The sequence below is a fragment of the Eutrigla gurnardus genome, assembly GCF_963514095.1.
Source record: "Eutrigla gurnardus genome assembly, chromosome: 20".
Taxonomy (NCBI): domain Eukaryota; kingdom Metazoa; phylum Chordata; class Actinopteri; order Perciformes; family Triglidae; genus Eutrigla; species Eutrigla gurnardus.
Genome location: NC_139931.1, coordinates 13,378,204 through 13,392,773, shown reverse-complemented (window position 1 = coordinate 13,392,773; position 14,570 = coordinate 13,378,204). Strand labels below are relative to the sequence as shown.

The following is a 14,570-nucleotide window of genomic DNA, read 5'->3' as shown; positions in this document are numbered from 1 at the left end:
ATGCACGCGCTTACAAACCCCACGCAGCCCAGTCGGACCTGGAGAACGCCTCGTTTCTGTGTTCCAGTTGGAGCCGGAGATAAGTAGAGGGCTCATAGAGCATAAAAAGATTTCCACAGATTTATGAGGCAGCGAGGTATTGATCCCTTCCCCCCCCATCCGAGCCGGTCAAAGGAGAACGGAGGCGGCCTCAGAATGGTTTGCTTCCATTTTATGTTTTGGGGATGTTGGTCGTGTTCAATTCCAGATTGACTTACTGTAACTGGAGGATTATAGATCAGCAGTTGGTGTTCAGGGCAGCAGGAGTGGAGTCAGAAATATGAATACTGCAACTTGCAGCGGTGTCCGACGATTCGACTGAATAACAGGAGCTTATATCACGTCATCAGCTGGAAGAATTAAAAAGTCATCCGGAGACCAACTAACTTATATTAGCAGATGAAATGAGAAGCCTGTTTTTGAGACTAATTGCTTCAAAATGTTCTATTGTCAGCGTGGTCATCGTCGTCTTCGTTGCCGACAACAAAAACAACGACGGCGGCAGCAAAATAAGAGCGGGAACCATCGATCACAGTGTGAGGGCTGCAGGTCATGGGCTGCAGCTTTGTCTAATAGAGGCACTACATTAACTGGTTGCAACTTTTGACAGATCCAATTAGAATGAGCCCCGTACTCTGCCCTCCAAGCAACCCTCACACAAAGCACGGCTGTGCGTCACGTACACCGAGTGTGCAAAAGCAAAATGGCCAAATATTGTGTGGTTGGCCTTTTTTTATAAAAGGAATTTTACACTGAATATACAGTGCATTACGCAAAGAGCATTTTTCCACGCTGAATACTTTTCATGCCCCTCCCCTTCCACATCCCTCAAAATGTCTATTCTTGTCTCTGGTAAAGCTGCTTTTCTCTCGTCTATCCACAAATGTCCAAATGATAGGTTTTGTGTCGCAGAGAAAGGGGAGTCATGCTTCACAAGATGGAGCGCAGCAAAACATCTGACTCCGCCAAGGAAAAGGAAACAAAGCAGACTCATTTTTGCAAAATCTATTATTTTGTCCTCATCTGAGGCCTGCTTTCTTATTGTACCCCCCTCTCTCTCTCTCTCTCTCTCTCTCTCTCTCCCTGCTCTCCTCCCTCTCAATTATTCCTGAGAAACAACGTTACTTGTCAATCTTTTCCCTTTCAATAGCTAATGGTCTATCCATCCCCCTCTGCCCAACAGTTAAGGCAATTAATGCGATCAAGCTGTTGAAATGTTCCGTCGCAGCAGGAGGGCAGAGCCCGACTGACAGCTTTGACTCACTGTATCCTTTGTTAAGGGAGGAACAACGAGGTGCATTAGCCTCGATGGATCCAGAAGTTGTTTTCTATCATCTGGTTGTGTGTTTGTGTGCATCACGAAGCTGCACGCATCAGTCTTTTCATTGAGCCCCTTTACATCTCATTCAGATTGTATGTAGATATGATTTGACCTGTTTATATTCACACCTGATATTGCCACGTTGATGTGATCGCTGTGTCTGAAAGGCTTGCACTGGTGGAACATCAGCCTCAAAATTATGCTATTTTGGGGGGGAACTTTGAATATATGCTGCTGGTTACTACGAAGCACCAGAGCCCAATTAGTCCTCAATGCTTTTTGTGCTCAAGCACTATGTGATTGCAATCTGATTACCCAAAAAACCTTTTAATACAAGGTGTAAATGTGGTTTTGACTTTCTCAAAGTATAAATATAACCTCTATCACAAGTGCAGAAAGATGACGAGTCGTCCAAATGCTGTCGGACGAGAATTGTGTGTGAATGATTCCTTTCCTTTTTTTTTTTTGCTGATGTGAGCTATCAAACCCTGAATGTGGGCCTTTGATGTCGCTCGCCATTGTCTTGTGGAGCTGCAGGAAATTGAAAGTGAAGATCAGGGGAGTGTTACCGAGCGTAGGAGAGAAGAGGTGGAGGACGGGAGTGACGTGCAGCACGACAGGGTTTTCTGGGCCGTAGCTCAAGGAAATGAACAAGCCTTGCATGACCTGCAGCGAGCTTGCTCTCAGTGTGAGGATATACAGGACAGAGAGGCACCAGTTGTTTTAGAAGACACTTTAATCAAAGAATTGGGGCTCTTTTGGAGTTTTTTTCACTTAAAGATTGAATATTTAGCATCTTTCTGAGCCCAGCATCCAGAGATCTCCCATTGTAATTCACAGAAAACACAAAAGGACAGGAGAATTACACAAAACACACTTGCTCAGCCTAAAAGAGCATTCGTCCCTCGAGTGTTAAGAGTGACGTTTTAATGGATGCAAAATCTGATTTAAAGCTCTCTGAAGAACGATGAGCAGCTTCCTTTCTCTGTCGTTCTCTTTAAGTGATTTCACCGCGTCTGTCAATGAACACACACTTTCCCATATTTCTCCTCGTGCTGATGAATTGTAATGGCGGTGAGAACAGGCTGTTTCAGGTTGAGGAGGACAGAGTGCTTGAGCGAGGTTTATACGTCTATTTCTGCTCTTTTGTGAGTCCTTGAAAGTGGAATTAGCATTTTATTCCAACATCTTTTGAATGATTCCAACCATATTCCATGAAGTGATTAATAGAAGTTAAACACTGAAAATTACAAGTCACAGAGTGTTCCTAGGTAGTATATTCATTAGCCTATTTTTCTGAGAGATGTTGTCTCTATCCTAATCAATTTGACTGCTTCTCCTGAGCACGAGCGTTTAATCGCAACATCTATCGGTATTTTCTAGCAAGATGGCTAATTACCACGCGAATGGGAGCAATTTCATTTGAATTTATGTAGCCGAGCTTCTCCCTGGCGAGTCTCTGTGGTTTTCAAAGGGAGAAGAGTGAGATGAATGCAGAGGACGATGGAAGCAGTCTGTTATATCAAAATGAGGGAGCGCTGCTCATCCCCCCCACCCCCCCCCGCTATTGTGCTCAGGTAGTGGAGAGAGGGAGAGGTGGGAAGTGTGATGTGCAACATGGCAGGTCAGACCCAGGAAAGTGGGTTTGCTCTGGCGGGAAATGGCTATTTACGTATAGCTGAAAATGGAGTGGGCCTTTCTGACATTTTCATAGCCCTGCAGGCAAGAGTAACCTTCAGCAGAAAGCAGAACGATTAAAGAAACGGGAGGGGGGTAGACAGAGCAAGAGGTGGGGCAGGAAGCAGGCGAAGTGATTGCATTGGAGGGTTGAATATGATTGGAAAGTGAGTTTTTGGAGAAACGAAGGGAAGGAAATAAAAATGGACAGGATAGACAAATAATTTTTAAGGTCATGCAGAGCTGTGAGAGGAGAATCGCTGCACAGATTTGACAATCTGGGGAATAATGGAAGGTAATGCTGGACAAGGTTAACAATATATCTAATCTGCACCAATAAAGTTCAATTAGCGACATGTTTCAGCCCGCTCCTAACAGCTTTACGGCTTGTTGCTCCTCTTCTAACAATGCAAATCACTCAGCCTTGAAACGTCTGTGCAGATGTGACATGACGGAGAAATCATGCATGTGTAAATCATAATAGCCACGCACAGCGGCGCCAGTTAATGTTTCAATCTTCGGTCTCCGATTTGACGCGATGATTTGCATCAAAGTGTCCTCTTCCCTATTATTGTCTTGAGTGAGTGAACAACTGAATGCAACCAGGTATCTTCATCAATTACTCGTGTCACACTGCGTTACCTCTACTTTCAATCACTGGAGCAGCCCAGCTTCGTTCACCGTCTTAGATCAGGGTGTTAGCTACGCTATGCTAACATTTGCTAATTAGTATACAAAGTACACAAACAAATTGCAGTGATTGCGAGTAATTGACCTTTGAAGTCCCAACCCTTCAGCACAGACTGGCCAATCAGATTCTGACCCATCCAATAATAGGATGGCTGAACAGATTGCTTGTCCATCACAGATCCACCATGTTGACAAACCATTCATACTGTTTAGGGTTTCCACCTCATTGGACCTGCATGTCTTCAGATTGTCGGAGGAGATCCAAGAACAAGCCTACGCATGGCAAGAAAGCAAATGACAGAATATCACAGAATTATTGTACAAAATGCTTTGGATCGAGCCTGTCGGGGAGGTTTTGCAAGGCTTTGTCTATCCCCAACACATTTGGTCTCCTGATAGAATTCTGCAAATCACCTATTTCCCTGATTAAAATGTTACTTCTATTGTAGGGAGAGTTTATCAGGTGATCATCAGACAGGCAGAATTCAGGAGAAACTAAATGATTTGAAACTAAAGTGCCTGTGCAGCCAAAGGAGGGCCGATTCTATCAGTATATGCAGCTAATATAAATGTTTAATATGAATATGACTCCTTCCTCCTCCTCCACTGCTGAGCCACGAGTGCAAAATCTATCATTCTTATTGCATGTCTTTCCATCACAGCATAACAATGTGAGCATAATGAGGAACTTGGTGAAGGCAGACATTTATTCAACTTATCTAAGCCTTTTCTTTTCTGTACATCTGTCCCTTTGTCTCTGCTGTGTAATTAAGGGAGGCTGAAGGTCCGTGAGCTGTGTCTGTTTCATTACTTTTGAATAGGCCAAGATGTGCTGATATGGGATATCAATATTTCCACTATTACTCTAATCTTTATTAATTTTACTCCACCATTCACTGCATACCTTTCATTCGGTACCTTTCCAAGGTTATACGGGGATAGAAGATGGTTTTACACAATGATCGACTGTGTGATTCACTCACATCATTTTAAAGCCCAAGAACCAGGAGTTTAGACAGGCAAAATATGAAATAATTGACATGTACATGTATACATATACATCAAATCAATATACATGTAACTGCGGACTTAAAACTTCCCCTCAGTGCAGCGGAGGGCAGGCGTGAAGATGGCTCCCACGCGTCATTTTGCCGATTAATCCCGTTGAGACCCGGCAGGCAAACATCTATAATGTAGGTTCAAGTGTAAAAATGTCCCGGTCTCTACAAAGTGAAGTGTTTTTTTTCTGGACTCTCATGCAGGGTCACTGCCGAGACCCAGAAGATGAGAGCTGCATTCAAACGTGTTAACAGACTTTTACAATAAGCTATATTTAGAGGTCGCACATGGAAATTCGCTCCCATAAGCTGTAAACACCAAGGGGTGGGGTGGGGGGGGGGGGCTTTCTGGTAAATGACGGTGGCTCAACGCAGCAGCAGACTCCCCCCTATAAAAGGCATTTCTACTTATTAATATGTATAACTGTGGCGTCTTCCTCCTCCTGGGGGATGAATATTGCAGCAATATTGTTGTTGTGAATGCTTTGATAATTGTGAAGCAAAAATCTGGCATCGACGGCCCGATTCCAGGTGAAGAAACTGAGAAAAATCCTGATGGGACCTCCGTGTGATGTTTGGAGTGATGAGTGTTGGCTACATATTAATCCAGTCAGCGACTGATTCATCTTCTATTATTCAATCAATTTGCTTCAATTAACATTCCAAAACTTTGCGGGGTGTGAGAAGGCTGAATATCACACATTCATCTTTCAGATTTTTTTTCTTATGAAGATAGAAACATTTTATTTTTAGTTTAGCTGTTAAGAAAAGGTTAAAAACTCTTAATGTTGAAACCACCAGCCAACTATAATAATGATACATTGTCCCATAATTATTCATATTGGGCGGCATTTGTTCTTTCAAGATGTTTTACCCACAAAATGTATTTAATGGAAGGGAAAGGTTCAACTAAAATACTAGTTTATATTAAATCTCCATTTATAAAAAACATCAATTGAACATTCAACTCTGAAAATTAAATACATATTAAAATAAAATCTAATTAAATTGTATCCATATATCTTTCTATCATTATAACTAACTTTATTGTGCTGCCCTTCTCTCTCATATCTAACAAACTGCGTCCCCCCTCCTATACCCCTCTGCTTCTTAATCGTCAGTGATTCCTCATTTGACAACTGTCAATCCCACATGAGTCGTTGCCACTGCAGGCATCTAGAAATGGAGCTTGGATGGACAACCAAGTCTGACTGACAGGCTGTGGTGCAGATTATTAATCTCCTCCAGGAAGTCAATAAATATCTGAGGAAACTGTAACGCAATGTCTTCTCCACTGAAACCTGTTTGTTTTAATGTATCTTTGCCTTTTGTTTAGTTCCTCCTCCGTTTTTTTTCTTTAGCATTTCCATATTCCATTTTTTTCATGCCACTTTGGCTGCACTCACACTGAAGTTAATCAACGACCTGAAGTGCCACCGTTCCTTCAGCCGCACTCCGCTTTGTTTTACTCTTTTTCCGACTGCACTTACCCTGGTCCATCACAGGCTGCTTTTAAAGAAGTGTGTTTTTAAAGTTCACATCAACTGGACACAGCTTGCCGTTTTGGTTGCTATGGAAACCAGGTTGACACAAGGACAGGTTGTTGAACAGCGGGAGTGGGAGAGTTTAAGAGGCGATAGAGGCCTGTCAAGATTTATGGATTTTACTGTACAGTTCTACAGACCTATTGGTGATTTATCCACCAGAAGAGGGGAAAGAATAAACGCCTGCCTGCCGATACAGAAAGCAATGAAAGTAGTAGCCCAAAGGCATTAAATCAGAAGACATTTATTCATTTTTAGCTCACAGATTAGTTTGACTTTTATTCTGAAATTATAATTTAAATCATTATCAAATAAATAGTTCTGTATTTTTGGAAATATGCCTTTGTTTTCTGAGAGTTGGATGAGGAGATTGATAGCACTCATGACTTCATGGACTAACATTAGCGTGTTTGGTGACTAACTTAGCTTAGCATAAATAATAGAAACAGGGAAAGAGCGAGCCTGGCTCAGCAGAAAACATAACATTGGTGAGCTGGAGGTGCTGGAATAACTCTGCTGTTGTTAATTTTGGACGGAGGCCTGGTATTTCCCCAGGTTATGCTAAAAAGCAGCATTACAGGAAAAAGCCCGAATTAATGAGATGAATGAATAGTTTATCAATTAGTTACCACGGAAGAAGAGCGCTTCTACTTTGGATGATAATAATGTTCACTATTTCAATGAAAAAACAAGTTAAAATGATTTTATTCCATCTTAAATTCATTAGGGAAATTTGGCAGAACTGTTTCGCTGAAGAATAATTTACAACATCATTTTGACAAGTGTTATTAATCTCAAAGACATAAGATTCACAGTTTCTGTGGGAGTGTTTGAACTAGGGGTCGACCATTATGACTTTTTCTGGGCCCATAGTGATTATTACTTATCTAAGAGACTGATTGAAAATGGTATTTGTAAAAAACAAAATTGTCGAAAGGTGTCCGAATTTAGATATCAGCAGCATTATTATAAAGATAACAAATAAATAAATAAATAAAACTCCTGAAAATCAGCACCGATAATCGGTCGCCCCCTAGTATGAACACAATGATTGGTGGTGAAGTTAAATCAAGGCTGAACTACCTGACCTGGCTGTGCTGCGGCATCTTATTGGTAACAAATCTTATCAAATATCTAACTTTTCCTGAAGGGAAATAAGGCATAATTGAACACTTTGATTTAGAGGTTGATATTTTATGAGGACCACTGGACAAAGGTCATAGTTCACCCACCGCCTTAATTTACCACTATAAGCAGTCTATAATCTGCAGTGTCAGCGCTGAAAAGGCCAAGGTGCACTGTGGTCTGAAACCGTGTGAGAGGCAGATCCAGGCTGGTTTGATGGGGTGCCGGGTTTGGACAGTGACCAATCGGATTCCTTGCAGGGCTCTGGATCTGGCTTACATCCTGCCCTTAAGCCATAATGCAGGCGGAGAGGACTGGTGGCGCTTGGGAGATGAAATAAATCCGTAAAATGTGAGAAAGGAACCACGCTTCACAGGCTGAACACCGCCACGCAAATGCTAAGAATGCATATTAAAGATTTGAAGACCTTTTCAGGCACCTTAGACCATAGAGGGGGTTTACGGCCGGTGTCAGTGAGAAGAGAAGATGGTGTTGTGTTTCATTCACTGTGCTCCCCATGTTCTTGACTGGGTTATTTTTATGACCACCGCTTGTGCCAGCACATTTGCATGAAGAAGGACATATGTATTACTCATAAACGGGAGTCATATCATCACCTCACCGTTGATAACCTCGTCTTTGTTTTCAGTTTGTCACTAGAGCCCCGGCACAGTATAATCAGGCCGACTGGCCTTTCTGTTAATCACGTCTGATTAAAATCACTTTAAAGCCGATAACAAATCAGCATCTAATGGAGCAAATTAAGTACAAAAATGCCCTAAAACTAACCAGTATTTAAATCACATAATCGGCAAACTTGGCGAGCTAAATGTTTTTGTTGGATGGTGAGGTAAGGCTCTGTGGGATGTTTATTGTTCCTACCTATTCTGGAGTCTGGGAAACCGTTCAAATCCGCCAGCGTAAACACCTCATGGAGTCGACCTTCACTGTCCATCACATTAGATTTGAACAAATATTAACGTCGATTTAAAAAAAAAAAACACACAATGATTAGTGATTTGATTTCTTACACAATAATAAAAGAACACATTCAAAAACAATACATCCACATAAAAAGCATGTTTGGGTGGAGACACCAAACATGCTTTTTAACCCTAAGTCAACCCGTTTTGTCTACAGTCACTCGTGTAAATAACCGTTTAAACCCGTGAGGTGCTGCTGGAGTCGAGTCAAGTAGCGCTCATGATGAGCGAAGACATCCGGTCATGTATTTCAAAATAAAACTCAATTTGAGTCATGGCTCCTCGTTCTAAAGTGTAAAGATGTCTTGTAAATATTATTTTCCCATGTGTTCGTATAATATTTCTAATCATATTAGTAAATAGGGTTTGTTGCCTAAGGCTATACATAATAACATTCACTGTAAACATCTCAAATCGCTTTGAGAGCATTCTTTCCACATCTTGAAAATGTCCATTAAAGCTGCTGCTTCTCCACAGGTGCAAACACGTTTACATGCTCTTATTGTTAAAAGGCACTTCCGCCCCCGGTTGCGTAACGACGTGTGACTTGACTAAACCGCTGCTGGACAGCTCTGCGTCCCTGGCGTCGGTGGCCAGTGTGTACCAATCTGTTTCCACTGTTGCTGGGCACGGACGAGCACCGGGAAAGTCTGAAACGGAACCTGGCCGGTAAGAGAACGCGCTCTGCTGTCTTCTTCACACCGCTGTGTTATTGAGAAAGAGCGCCGTCTCCGCAGAAGTTTGGATTTGGATGGAATTGATCCGGATGCGATAGTTTCAGGTGTGCAGCTTTGCGGAGTAAATGACACATGTGCTGCTGGGAAGTTTTTATTCCGTCTCATCGCTTTTCGCTGGATTAACTGCGCGCGTGTTTTGGATAAAGACCATTGATTTTAGAGGTTGTGCGTAATTGCGCATCAGCAGCATCACTCGTCTAATCCCTTTCTCCACACTTGGGAGGGAAAACACTTTTAAACTGTTTCATGAGTGATAAGGAACAATGTTGCTGGACGAATACCAATTCAAGTACAAAATACGAACGCGACAGTAGGGAAAATACACAGATAAAGCCTTTAAGTGGATATGTTTTTTTTTAATTATTATTAAATTAATTATTTTAATTATTATTGGTACCTCGTTAGTAAAAAAGTAAAAAATGCGTAGATATCCTAACGCAGCTATTTAAGTTACTTATATTTATAGTCAGTTGTGGGTCCATATTGCAGCATCTGCTCCACTCATGTAGCCGACTCCATCCTCTGTGCCCAGCATCCATCCCCATCAATAGTTTTCCACTGCAAATCGTCAAAAGTTCCCCTCTTGGTGCACTTTCTACTCAGCATATTGATTTTCCTTTTTGTCTAATTAAAGCAAATTAAATATTCACTCTGACAGAAAGGGAAGTCGATTTAATACACAGTTTTATTGTCTACAAACTTTTAAATATTAAATGAAAGTTTTAGTGACAGATTAGTGTTTCTGTCACCTTTGATATCAGGGAATAGTATTCAGGAGATATTATCCCACATTTCATATAAATTCAGTATCATAAACGACTTGAACAAGCAAGTCTGATAAATTACATTTCCTTGTCGCACAGTGGGTTTGGCTGATGGGGAGTGACACGGCAAGTAACAAGCTGTGCAAGGCTCTGCATTACAGGTAAAATGAAAAGATGTAAAAATGTTTTTTATGACTTCATGTTTCACTCATAAACTTGCATACATCTGTGCATAGCTGACTGCACATTCAGGGTTCATTGCCTTTTTAAAGTGGCCAAGGATATGATGTTGGAATGGGACTCTGTCCTCCTGAAGAGTCCACGCTGGATTTACTGAACACCTCTTTTGCTGTACAAGTCGGTGCTCAAGTGTAACAAGTAAGAGGTCCGATAAATCAAGTGGAATATCACAAGGTTGATTTGCAGAAATTGACATAGTGCGGCTCTCTTTGCACTGACTTTATTTATGGGCAGCACCTTTTTCCGAGCCGGCCGTTCCCGCTGAATGACCCCGGCTGATAAACGCTGCAATCACTCGTGCTCTTATGATTAATTGTGCAATATGTTTCTCACAGTCATTTGTGTTTTTATTGTTTTTTATGTTTTGCTAGAGGGAGTTTGGCATTTGAGAGTTTTTTACCAAGACAGGACTAGGTGTACAAGAGGAGATGCTGGGCACATGTTTGTCATGAGTCATTTGGTACAGATTTTTGGCTCCATAATTACAGTCTGTGGAAATGCGTGACCTGTTTGTGTTGTTACTGGGAAAACCACCTTATTTTGACATCCTCTCGGTCTCAAAATGTGCAGACATGTAAGTCATCATTTTCGGTCCGAACGGGTCAAACAAGCTGACCTGTCTCCCAAACTCCTGTCTAGCAGACTGCAGATTCCTCACTAAGGGGAGCTTATCATCATTATCAAGGAAATAAATAGGAACCAGCTGCACAGTTGTAACCCTTCCTGTCACTAATTGGATTCTATATGAAAAAGGGTGACCTTGCCCGTGTTCTGCTGGGCCAAACCAAGCTGGAAAAGTGTCTCACTGCTACCTTGCTAGAGGAATGTCTGTCTCACTCTTCCTCAAAGCCACCTAAAAGGGTGTGGTCAAATAGCCTAATTTTGAAACGTTATTTTCTGTTATTCTGTAAGATTTAATCCCTCAATAATCAGGAGTTGACGAAGTTAGACGAAGGAACTATTTCACTTTGTGTGCGAGAGAAAATCGAGTGTTGCTGCTGGTAATTATAGGTGCGATTCTTCATGAGAACCCAATATTAAACAAAATCCCACCCACACCTCCAGAATATCCTCCTGCTGTTGTGGAGCTGACTCCATGCACACAAAAAGAACATCATGAAAAACATCATCGGAATTTAGTGGAATACATGGAAATACCCTCCACAGACCGCATGCAGCCGTCACCCCGAAACCACATGAACTGTGAGTTCTGCATGCCGTTACACCCTGAGGACATGAAGGTGGTGTTTGTGTGTGAGTGTTTCTTAGTGTTTCATTGTTGCGTGTGCACTTATGAAGAGTGCCGAGAGACAAACAAGCCCGTCTGTCACGATCCTTGTTAGGGATCGGAACTTGTGTTAACTTCCAGCTCAGGAAGCCGGCGGTGAATCATTCCCCGGCAAAATATCATAAAGTGGCTTCTTGCTTCTTGTAGTGCTCAATGCTGAAGATATTCATCTCACGGGGTCATTTGACGGAAAGGGGTCACTCTGGGGCTGCACTCCACATTCTGTCCACTTTGGGACATCGGAGTTCTGTTTGATCAGAGATGGCTATCTGAGATAGTTAGCGTTACTTGGAGAAGCTGGCACCTCAGGTGAGAAACAAAAGAGAGAGGGGGAGTGTGAGGCTAGTGCTGGGCGGTATACCGGTTCATACCGAATACCGGTGTTTTTTTTGTTTATGATATGCATTTTTCATATACCCCAATACCGGTGAGTGTGTAGCGTATGAACGTCGGGAACGCAGAGCGGCGGAACGTCGCGCCGCCGGACATTGTTTGAGAGGGGGCTGTTTAGCAGCTGCACCAAACAAGCAGCATGCGAGAGCATAGCCTGTGTTGAGCGTAAGATGCGGTGAAAAAATAGATAAACACGGCGAAAGTTTCTTTTTGCCGAAACTTTCGCCGTGTTTATCCATTTCTTTTTTTTAAAAAATCGACGTCGAACAAACAACAATATTCTGCAAATGCCGTCGGGCTAAAGTTGTAGCCGCTGTTCGCACTGCGGGAGAAGAGACGAGTCAAATGTCACTCAAAGACGCGTTTGCTAGGGGGACTGCCTACGACAAGAAAAGCAAACTGTGGAACTATTTATTTTTTTAATTTATTTGTTTCAATATTATTTATGGATGTTGCCTTAATTGATGTCCAGTGGATAAAGAAGTCTTCATATTGCAGTTACAGGAGACGTATTGTTTACATTGTGTAGCCAGTTGGTTTACAAAAGATGTTTTTTCAAGTTGCAAAACAATAAAGGGTTCTGTATTTTGACTGCAACAGTCATGCATTCTGATTCCTTCACATCATTAATGCTAGTGTGGACATTAATGTTTTTCTACAATATTCACTCCTTATGACATTAAAATATGTCAGTCCAAGCCAATTTACTGCAGTAATTATTCTCTAAATTATTAGAAAATTAGGTTAACACCCAGTCGTGCTTGAAAAAAAAAATACCGTCAAATACCGTGAAACCGATATCATTTTGAAAAATACCGTGATATACATTTTTGGTCATACCGCCCAGCACTATGTGAGGCCATCATTTGGGAAGCTTTTGAGAGGTAAGGTGGAGTGTAGGCCTGTTAATTTCCACAATATGTAAATCCACAGTGAGGAAGGACGAAATGCACTTAACTCAAACGATAGAAGCTATATGCATTCTGGGTTTGTTCTAGTGCTTACTGCTACAGTTTGTCAGGACTTTCTTGGTATATCTGCATCTTGTTAAGCACATCCAACAGAATATTTGCAGAATTTTGCAATGCACCTTTTCCCCTTTAGTGTTGCATGTTCTTTTTTTTTAGCCACTTGCTCTTGTATCGCTGCCTCTCTCGTCATATCATTTTCTCTGTGATTTTCCTCGCCCACTGTTCAAGTGGCCTCTTGCTATTTCGCTCCGACCTTCTTTTTAATCTCGCTGTTATCTGCCGTATCATCCCCTGCTGAGCCAAGGTGACCAGTCCGCTCACACCGAGCAACACACACAGCTGGAGCCCACGAGGCCCGAGACTTGAACGTGTATACGCTTTCTGTCGACCTCTCTCGTTGTCTCTCTCTCTCCCTCCGTGTGAGAAGCGCGTTGACCTTCGGTTGGATTCTACGAAAAGTTTTCTGCTTAAACTGTGACGCACTCGCTGGTCGCTTTTCCAATTGCCAACACAAACACACAGTTAAGCTAGGAGGAAGCTTGGCACCGGAGGACTGCAGGCAGAGCAGCGCTGTCATGGCTGATGGTTGTTAATGTGAAGTACACAAGAAATTACAACGTCGTGTATTTAACATTTGCATGGTGGGTTGAAATCATAGTGTTTCAATGTTGTCTTGTCTGTTAGATTTTTTTTTATGTCACTGCTTTGGCTTTTCTTGTACTCGGTTATATTCCAGGCATTTAATTTCCTCGAACATGTCTTTTTAGTAGACGCTCAGGATGAATCAAAAGTGCCTGAAGATTCCCCACATTTCATGTCAATTCAGATGTTGTATCATAAACGACTTCAACAAGCGAGCTTGCTGAATTATACATTTCCTTGTCACACTCCGGGGTTCGGCTGATGGGGAGTGACATGGCAAGTAACAAGCTGTGCAGGTTCTCTGCATGACAGGTAAAAATGAAAATCTCTATAAAAAGGCTTGAACGCTGGCCCTTCTGGCCACGCTGTCTCCCTCTCCCCGGAGGAGCGGTGGAGTGGTGATACTCATCAACCCCCGAGTCCCTCCGCTGGACCGGGTTGGTGCTCCGTGTGAAGCTTGAGGTGACGGGGGCGGGGTGGGGGTCACAGATTCTGACAGCTGCACGAAGCCTGCCTCAGGGCATGCAGGCTGCCCTTTTTCCCGCTGCGAGCCCCCTCCCTCCTCCGGCCCCCCTGCCTGGCAGACTGGCATGCCCACACGGAGGTGCACAGCCCGGTGATGGACTCAGCAGAGGCTGCCTGCTCCTCCCTGGGGGGGCTGGAGGAGTGACGCTGCTGAGCCTGGGGAGCACTGAATTTGATGAATGCACTGTTTATCGGACTACAAATGAGACAAGAATTAGCTAGCGGGTATCTGGTGTTGACTTATGGGAAACATTAATTCTGAAGGACTACGAGTTTACAGTTTGAGTCGAGGCTTTATTATTAGCTCATCATTTAGAAAGTTATAATGGGCTGATGAGACATCTCTAACTGATAAAGTAATTTCCTCCAGTCAGTCCAAACACCTTAAGTGATGTTATTGTGACAATCTCAGTACAGGTAGAGGAAAAAACGTTTCTCAACGACGGCGCCCAAACACCAGGTGATGTGGCATTGAGGAGTTGGAGGAGGGAAGTGGAGAGGGCCACCTTCGTGGCACATTCACAGTCTGCATTGAGTTTCATCAGATCTCATTTTGATGTTACTGTGCTCGTC

At 42.6% G+C, this 14,570-nt stretch overlaps 1 protein-coding gene across 2 annotated transcripts in view; it reads left to right on the top strand.

Moving 5' to 3' along the window:
• The first annotated feature begins 9,005 nt into the window (after positions 1–9,005).
• znf385c (zinc finger protein 385C) overlaps positions 9,006–14,570 on the top strand; it is a 104,872-nt gene continuing 99,307 nt past the window's right edge. For both annotated transcript variants that reach the window (XM_084038130.1, XM_084038129.1), the window contains exon 1: positions 9,006–9,106. The gene's annotated coding sequence lies outside the window, so the exon portion shown is untranslated. The remainder of the gene's footprint in view (positions 9,107–14,570) is intronic.